This window comes from Sturnira hondurensis, unplaced genomic scaffold (assembly GCF_014824575.4).
Source record: "Sturnira hondurensis isolate 20B ecotype Veracruz unplaced genomic scaffold, ASM1482457v3 Scaffold0005329, whole genome shotgun sequence".
Lineage (NCBI taxonomy): Eukaryota > Metazoa > Chordata > Mammalia > Chiroptera > Phyllostomidae > Sturnira > Sturnira hondurensis.
Genome location: NW_028077960.1, coordinates 1174366 through 1183744, shown reverse-complemented (window position 1 = coordinate 1183744; position 9379 = coordinate 1174366). Strand labels below are relative to the sequence as shown.

Genomic DNA, 9379 nt, shown 5'->3' with positions numbered 1-9379 from the left:
AAGAAACAAGCAAACAGAAAAGAATGAAGAAACAAGAATTCAAAAAAAAAAATGAGGAGAGGCTGAGGAACCTCCAAGACATCTTTAAATGTTCCAACATCCAAATTATAGGGGTACCAGAAGGAGAAGAGAAACAGCAACAAGTGGAAAGTTATTTGAACAAATAATAAAGGAGAACTTTCCCAATCTGGCAGAGGAAATAGACTTCCAGGAAGCCCAGGAAGCTCAGAGAGTCCCAAAGAAGTTGGACCCAAGGAGGAACACACCAAGGCACATCATAATTACATTAGCCAAGATTAAAATGGCGGAGAGAATCCTAGAAGCAGCAAGAGACAAGAGGCAGTCTTGTTCTTGTGGGAACCTACAAAGGAGTTCCCATAAGTCTGTCAGCTGGTTTCTCAAAAGAGACCTTACAGGCAAGAAGGGGCTGGAAAGAAGTATTCCAAATAATGAAAGGCAAGGACCTATATCCAAGATTGCTCTATCCTTCTAAATGATTGCTCAAAGTTTTCATTTAGAATGAAAGGACAGATAAAGTGCTTCTCAAATAAAATCAAGTTAAAGGAGTTCATAGTCACTAAGCCCTTATTATATGAAATGTTAAAGGGACTTATCTAAGAAAAAGAAGATAAAAATTACAAACAATGAAAGGACAGCAAACTCACAATTATTAACAACCACACCTAAAACAAAAACAAAAACAAACTAAGCAAACAGCTAGAACAGGAACAGAACCACAGAAATGGAGATAACCCTCACATGGAGGGTTATCAGTGTGGGAGTGGGAGGGGAAGAGAGGGGGAAAAGGTACAGAGAATAAGTAGCATAGATGGCAGGTAGAAAATAGGCAGGGGGAGGGCAAGAATAGTATGGGAAATGTAGAAGCTAAAGAACTTATAAGTATGATACATGAACATGAACTAAAGGGGGGAATGTGGGTAGGAGAGGGTGTGCAGGGTGGGGGTGGAGGGGAGTGAAGGGGGAAAATGGGACAACTGTAATAGCATAATCAATACAACATATTAAAAAATAAATAAACAAATAAAAACAAATCTCTGTGAGTAACTTATGAGGAAATCCAGTCTCATATTCACAAATAAAAGGTAAATGCAAAACCAAATTAAATAAAAAACAACAACACATTCTAAAATACTAACTAGACACAGAAGTCAGGAGTCCTTGAGTCTGAGACTTGTCATTTGGGGTTTTAGGGGAGGAGGTTCGCAAGAGTTAGAGGTATTGAAGGCATGCCACTCCCAACCAGAGACTTTCTCAGTGTTTCCAGAAGCCTTTTGAAAATAATTGAAAGCAGATAACTTTCTTACCATGTGACAGTTTAATGGCATGTTTGCATAGCCATGTGTGACATAAAACCACCCCTCTATCAGCAATCTTCTGCATTATTTCATGTGGCTCTTACTCACCAAGACTATTGCAAGCGGCCTTCTTCTACTGGCCTCACCTCCCCACAGCAGCCACACTGATTGGTTAAAACCCAAGTCAGACCCTGTCTATCCTCACTCAGAGTATAAGCCAGTCCTTACCATAACCATGTGCAGCCATACCACCACCCTAGAGCACTTGCTATTTCCCCTGCCTCATGTACTTTTTCCTACATCACCTCCATCTTTGCCTCCTCCAGATCTTTCTCAAGTGTTCTCCTGCCCCAAAATTGCAGGCTTACCACCACCACTGGTGACACTTTCCATTTTCCTTCCCTGATTTATTTTGCTCCTTAGCATTTATCAATATTCAACAGATATTTATTTTATGTGTTTATCTGGTTAATGACTGTGGCCCCACTAAACCCCAGACTTCACAAGGGCATAAAAGACTTTTGTCTTTTTTGTTTACTATTGTGTCCTTAATTCTTAGAAAGCGCTAAGTTTTTGTTGAGTGAAACAAGGAATCCTAGTCCCTCATCAGCCAGAGAAAGCAAATGTCACTATCATTATGCCCATTTGCAGATTGGAAAACTAAGGTCGAGGTTACAAGCCAATAAGTAGCAGAATTGAGATTTGAAGACAAACTTCAAACCTTGTGCTCTTTTCAAAATGGCATTTCATTCAGGCCCTTCATGTTATACTTAGAGCAACTAAGGCCTCTACCAGAGGCAACAGACTTAAAGGTAAAATAGGCCTAGTGGGAGGACTAGAGCCTCTTGTTCTGCATTTGATCCCAGACTCAACATGGACCTGCCTTCCTGGGTGGCAGGCCTGAGTCTCCTTAGCCCTCCTCAGGCTCTCCCCTGATGGTAGCAGCTTCTTCCCACAGGCCCAACTCTCTCTCTCAACTTACACATCACATCTTGCACATCTGCGTCCACACCCTCGAAGCTTCTGGCCCTTGGATGGCGTAGCACCTGCAGGCCCCAATGCCATCTTGTCACAAGGCTAGAAGGTTTCCTCCTGGCAGAAAGTCCTCTTTCCTGAAGTTGCAAAGGGGAGTGGCAGCGATATTCCAAAAATCACTGTTTCCATGAATCACATCTTCTCATTGCAGCAGCTGAAAGCAACATTCTCTCCATCCCAGCCAGATCCTTCAGGGAGTGACCAAACCCTCATCCTGAGCTCCCAGGGCACTGCCAGAGCCTCATTCACTCAAGAAGCCAGTTCTGAGCATCTTCTTGGGGCCACACTTGTGCCAGGTCCCAGTCCCCACTGTCCTAGGACTTGGTCTAGTGGGGGACAGAGGAGGGAACCAGCAGCCTGATGAGTGTCCCTGCCCAGGTCCTGAGGGAAATATGGAACTCTGCAGGAAGGGATAAGATCAGAACATAAATTTTGATTTTGTGGGATATAAAATGTTATCTCTCCCCCAGGGACCCAGGTCCAGGTGGCACGAATTGTTGTGTGACTCTCTCAGGCTGGGTGTTCTCAGCAGCAGACAATGAAACAAAGATCTGAAAGTGAATATTTATTTGGAAAATGATCTCAGGCAATACTTGGAGGGGAGAGAGGAAGTGAGATGGAGAAGGGAAGGAAACCAGTATAGGTGACTGCTGCCAGCCACTAGGATCTAGTCCTCCTGGGGACCTCTTCATGACTAAATAGAGCACACTTCAGACTTGTTTTAAAATGGGGTGAGAAGCTGCAATATTCCACCCTGTGTCCTTGGTTGAGGTGCTCCCAGGAGTGATAGATAACTCCTGACATTGCTAGGGCAGCCTGTTCATGGGCTAAACTAGCTCCTGGGCCAATAAAAAAAACTCTCAGCAGACTTTCAAACATTTATATAGGAAGCTGTGGGGTAGGCATGAATGGGGTGAAAGGGATATGGGGAAGGCCTCATGTTATCTGCAATGCAGTGCACTTTGGAAGGTCACATGCCTTCTGAGCCTTAATCTCCCCACCTATCAAATGGGCACAATACCAACTCCAACTCCCAATACCAATCTCCCCACCTATAAAATGGGCACAATACCAACAGGGTTATTTTGAGCTTCAGATGAGATAATAATAGCTCAGTGCCTAGCCCATAGCAGACACTCAATAACGATTTTTTTCCTTCTTCAGCAACATTGTTCACTGTCCAAAGGCCATTTCTGAGCTATAGGGCCCTCCATGAACTGCCTCAGATGTGGTTCCTATGAGAGCCTCAGGCCCATGAACAAAGGTAAGAGTGATTATTTTTCAGGAAGCCAAAGCCACTCTGATGGCCATCTGGCCATAGCCAAGAACATTACAAGGGCTGATAGCTGCAGGAGGTACAGCCCTTCGTGTGCCTCTCTGCCTTTAGCCTGGCACCACTGGATATACATGGGCAGATAGGCTCCAGGGCACAGTCCCAGGATCCTGGGGGCTACAAAGAGCAGGCCCCATCCCCTTCCCATTCCAGACCCTGATTGTCAGAAAAGACACAGGGTCAGGGCTCAGAAGGCCAAGTAGAAGGGGGATGGGTGTGCAGGACACTGTGCAATCCTGGATTTTGACCCCACAAGGAGGTGAGGGGATCTGGGCAGAGTTGGTGCCTACTCACCCTGGGGGGCTGGCCATGAGTGAAAGGAAAGGCTCCATGTAGTGGGAGCCTCACTGTACTCCTTGTGGCCCTATTTAACTTTCCCTCCCTAGCTTTCCCCTTTCCTCTGTCCCTTCCCTATTCATATCAGACATGAACTCCCAGGAACCCGAGAGTGGCCAGTATCACTGCTCCATTTTGTAGATGGGAAGATGAATCAGAGCAAAGCTATGTCTTCGCTTGTTGCATTCAAAATTATCCTTCTTGCAGTGGGGTAGTGGACACCATTGGGTTAATGTCTTCCAGAACCACTGATGGAGGATTTCTTGCAGCCTGTGGCATCCTTAGAGCAGAATCTACACAATACCTACTAGAGCAGTGACGATTCCTACCGTGTACACAGCCGCTCTGACCCCCCTGTTCAAAAAACCCTGACCTCTCCCCAGTGTGAATGCCCAACTGAATGTCCCTTTCCATCTATGTCGCCATGGCCAGCTTCCACCCACTTCCCAGAATGAGGAAGATCTACACATTGGGTAGGTGCACAGAACTTTCCTACCCACTTTGCGGCATGTCTGTGTTCCCACGGTGATGTGGACCTTGGCTCATGGGGTCCGCCACATTGTGGATGAGACATGAGAAATTCACACAGACTACTGAGTTCTGTTGAGGAAAAGGGATGACGTGGCTTTTCTCTCAAAAGGAGAAAAAGCCTCGACCCTTGCTTTGATGGGCTCTTATTGTTTTTCTGGGCACATTACATGAAGGTCCTCATTTACTATGCAGAGGTTCGCTTTAGGTGGTTACCTTTTACAGAAAACAAAGGAGAAGATGCCTCTAATCACATCACAGAAGAAGGATATTTGCAAATAAAAAGGCAAAAGTGGCTGAACCAGTTACACTCATCCTTGGAAGGTTTAGCATGGATTTTAGGAAGTTACTTTGCAGTGAATGTTTCTGCCTCAATTCAGGGTGAGGAGTTTTAGCAAAAGCAAGTCTCATAGCAATCTAGATATAATACAGGCCTGATTCCTCACAGGAAAACCTTTTCGTGGGCATGGGTCCTGTGTATCTGTGAGTGGGATGTGCATCTCTGTGCATCTCTGGGCCCATGCCATGCAGAATGGTCTCCTATACCAGGGTCTCCTTGTCATGCACCCTTCAAATGCTGTGCCCAGACACAGAGGGAGCCTCTGGTGGGCTGTGTGGGGAAAGAGGGGCCTAAGAGTAGACAGCTAAGCTAAAGTGAGAGGCCTCATCAGGGCCCAGGGAATGACCTTGCTTCTCTTTCCACTCTTTCCCATAGTAGGAGAGTGGTCAGCATCATCCTAAACCCACGTAAGGGGCTTCTGCCCTGAGCCCTGCACTTTAAAGGCTCTGCTTGCCCTTGAACTCTCTGTTGTGAGGGGCTTCTTTCCTGACCAACCCTTCTAATGGGATACCATGCCAGTGATGTCCACACTCAAGGCTGGAGGCATGTCCAAGGGGCTATATGCAGAGAGAGAGTAGGGTGTGGACAGAGTTTGGCTTTGCAGGCAGGGTATCTATCCCCAGGTATGTCAGCAAGGGCCTTTTCAGGGTGGGACAGAGCCAGGGGCAGAGGGAGAGGGAAGGGGCAGGCCAGGGCCTAGGTCTAGACTCTAAGGGCCAGCTCTTTCCAAGAATTTTATATTTGAACTCAACTTTCCAGGTTGCTGTTTTATTTAATCATTTATTAACTTGATTCATAACATAAATATCTAGCTATATGGTATATGAGATTTTCCTTATACCATTGCCCCAGCCCCCATAAGTGTTAGAAATGAACCTCAGGGGGGTCTGGGGCATTAAACTCAATTCTCTATGCTCTGAGATGGCATCTGTTGTCAGTGTGCAACAAAACTGGTCACCTCCACCAGGTAACATGACTACTGACACAGATGTGAGCAGGCACCAGACTATGTAGTCTACTGGCTGGTAGGGATTTGAGTTTAGCAGTCAAGGGCCCATTGTACAGAAGGCAAAATTGAATCCTAGAAATTGACAGGGACTTGACACAATACTGTACACAAAGTCCATGTGCATGCATGTTCATGTGCAAGTGCAGGGTGCTGTATGCATTGGGATGGTGTTTGCACACAGGATGGGGTGCGCATGAGGTGGACACTGGTAGATTGGTGTGGTTTTCCTTCTCTACTTTTCTCTGCACCAGAGAAGATCTATCATTTTCTTTTCCTGTAATGTTGCCCTGAGTCAAATTTTTATTGGATTTCACAAAATTATTTTATATACAACATCCGCTGGGGGCCCTAATGGAGGTATTGATGGCAAAGGATGGTGGGGAATGAGGAGTTTGGGACTAATATGGGAAGAGAGAGTGCCAAGTAGATTTGGAAAAGGTTCAGTCAGAAAAGTTATTTCATGTGCTGAGGAAGTGACAGGCAGGTGGGGCAGGGGGTGCAGAGGGGAGAGGCAAAGCTAGACCTCTGAAGTCACCTCTTGGGAAGCTGCAAGTGGGACATTGATGTGGGCCAGCCACAAGGGTCCGGGAGTGGTGTCAGATGGCCTGGAGCCATAAAGGGACCTTGCAGGAGTTAGAGAGGATGGGTCCACAGGCTCTTGGAACAGAGGACAGGTACTTACATATTCCCTCTTCGCTCCCATCTCAGTCCAAGGCTCTGGCCTGTTGCTGCCAGGTCCCCAATGCCAAAACCAAGTGAACCTCTAGAAAGAATAGCTCAGGGCAGGCCTGAAACAGACCCTCCCTGTGGTAGTAGCTACACTGAGTGTACCTGTGGGACCTGGGGTCCAACGAGCCTGGCTTGGTTACCCTCTGGCCAAGTGACATTGAGGAAATTATTTACCTCATGAACCTCAGTTTTCTCACTATATGAGGAGGAGGAGTGTTGGGAGAATTCAATGAGATGATGGATGTGAAGGGCTGGCACAGGTGGATGTCCACACATGGCAGCTGCCATTTTTATCACTCTTGTCATTTGTTCATTCCTTTAAAAGATATATCACAAATAGACCTTTTTATTTGTCACCATTAAATATCTGAATTTTGAACAGATTCTTGGACTGGGGGTTCATATCCATCAGCTAGTTCAACTTTAGTACCTGTCTCATCCCCAGTAGCTTTTGTAGAACTGCTACCTTCATTCTGCAGCTCCATGAGTTTTCCCAGTTCAAACCTGGGCTTCTTCAGCATTTTGGCTTTTTTAACAAAGACATCATGGATGGATAAATAGATTGGCAAGGCTTTTCTATGTCTTTCCCAACACTATCTGGAATCAATTTATTGACCACTTCTTTAAAGTCATTTGTCTGCAACCCTTGGGTCATGATTTTTATTATCTTCTTCCATATCTGGAGGACCTGTTGATGCTGAGAATAAAATGTCTTCTGAATCTAATTGTTGTGTGTTTTTTAAATAAAACCAACACAGAATCGATGAAGCAAATACCCATCAGTAGTCTTGACATCAACATGAGCTTCAGTGATGATCTGCCATTTTTTGACCATGGAGCACATTTTGTCATGGGTAAGGTCCATGCCATGGAAATCAGTCAGACAGTTTTTACCCTGAAAATCCTCAGTAATTAGCTTGAATTTTCTAAATACAACTTTGTCATTCTGCAGTTCATCTAGGTTCATTTCAAAAACATGATCCTTCAGACCTTCAGGAATGATTTTGGTTTCTTGAGTTCTCATGATTTGTGTTTTTCCAATATTTCTTATATTAAACATAGCTGGTGCTTTCATGTCATACCAATCTTTTTAAGAAAATTTATCGACCACTTTCTTTTTGGCTCCCTTTTTGCTACCTTTTATAAGGCGCTTGTTTTTTCCCACCATCATGGTGCTGCTCAGAGAGCCAAAAGGCTAATTTGTTCATTTTTATTTCCTTCCCCAAAACTTCCATTCATTGCCAGGCACTGGGGAGAGAGCAGTGGAAAGTGCCTGAACTCATGGATTTTATATTCTAGAAATGAGGCCAACACCAAGCAAGAGAAGAGAGTAAAATAAATTATATTTTACATGGTAGGAGGTACTATGGGAAAAAAAGCAGGAACTGGGGGTTGAGGAGGAAGCTCAATTTAAACAAGTGGTCAAGGAAGGCCTCAATGAAAAAGTGATTCTTGAGTATAGATGTAAAGGGGGTAAGGGAGTCCTGAGCCAGAAGACTCTGATACGGAGGGAACAGCAAGCACAAAGGCCTTGAGATGGGAAGTGTCTTGCATGTAGGAGGGACCTCAGAGCCCATCCTGGTGGGAATGAGGTAAGTAGGGAGCAGGAGTGAGGGGAGAATGGAAAACATATGGGCCAAGAGAGGATGGGGCCAAATGAAGACTGTGCAGGCCACAGTGAGGGCTTTGGCCTTTTCTCTGAGTGTGACAGAAGCCACTGCTGGATCATCTTTCTGCCTGTCAGATGCTGGAGGAGTGAGCGGGAGGTTTGCTATAACTTTCCCAGCCCCAGTGAGGTGGCCACATGCTCCCCTCACAAGACAGATAGATGTGCCAGGGTCGTTGACTTCTTAGAAAGTCCTCTGGAGGCAGCTGCAGCCTGTGACAGGGAAGGACAGGATGGGGGAGCCTGAGCAGAACCCAAGACTCTGGTCCTTCTGCCATAGGCTAGCACCTCAAGCCACAATAAATGGTCCCAGAGATTGCCTCTGGATTCCAGCCTGTTCCACATCCTAGATACCCAGTCTGCCAACTCCAACTATGGTTTCTGTTTGGACAATCACAAAAATAAAAGTAATGAAATTAATTCACTGTGAGAATAAGCATCTACAAGGGTGAACACAGAGCTAGACAGACCCAGGTAAGAGCTCCAGTGCAACAGGAAGCAACCAAGACCAAGAGGTAAGATCCAGGAACAGTATGGGGAAGAGAGTGGAGGCACAGGCCCCTATGAGGGACGTGGCTCCTCCAGGTCAACTCAGCCCACTTCCTCTGAACACCCACACTGGGCCAGGTGCAGCACAAGACCTGGGGACAGAGTCATGACCAAGTCCAAGGTCACAGTGCCAGCTGGAAGAGGAAGAGGGACAGCCTCTCCTCCACTTGCCAAGCCCTGCACCTTGGCATGGGACTGTGTGCACCCCAAGGGAGGACGTCTCTTTCTAATTTGCACAAAGGCACTGTGTTGGCCACTGTCCCTTGGTGCAGGGACTAAGTGGCCCTCCCTTAGTCCCTGCACCAAGGTGCTCCCCATGCAATATGGACCAAACCAGGGCAGGGTGGGGTAGGCATGGAGAGGTTGTAAGACAGATCAGTAAAGAAAAAAATTACTGCTCAAAGTTTAGTGACAGGTGTCAGGCCAGGAATGCCAGAAAAGCTATTTCAATCTGAACATCCTCAAGAAGGCCCTGGGAGGGTGGGGAGGAGTTGGTGGGGGAAGATGCTACCCCAGAAACAGCCCTGACAAGGGCCTG

General features: G+C 46.1%; 1 pseudogene; it reads right to left on the bottom strand.

Annotated features, from left to right (window-relative positions):
- Window positions 1-6953: 6953 nt before the first annotated feature.
- Window positions 6954-7805, bottom strand: LOC118987823 (40S ribosomal protein S3a-like; annotated as a pseudogene).
- Window positions 7806-9379: the final 1574 nt, after the last annotated feature.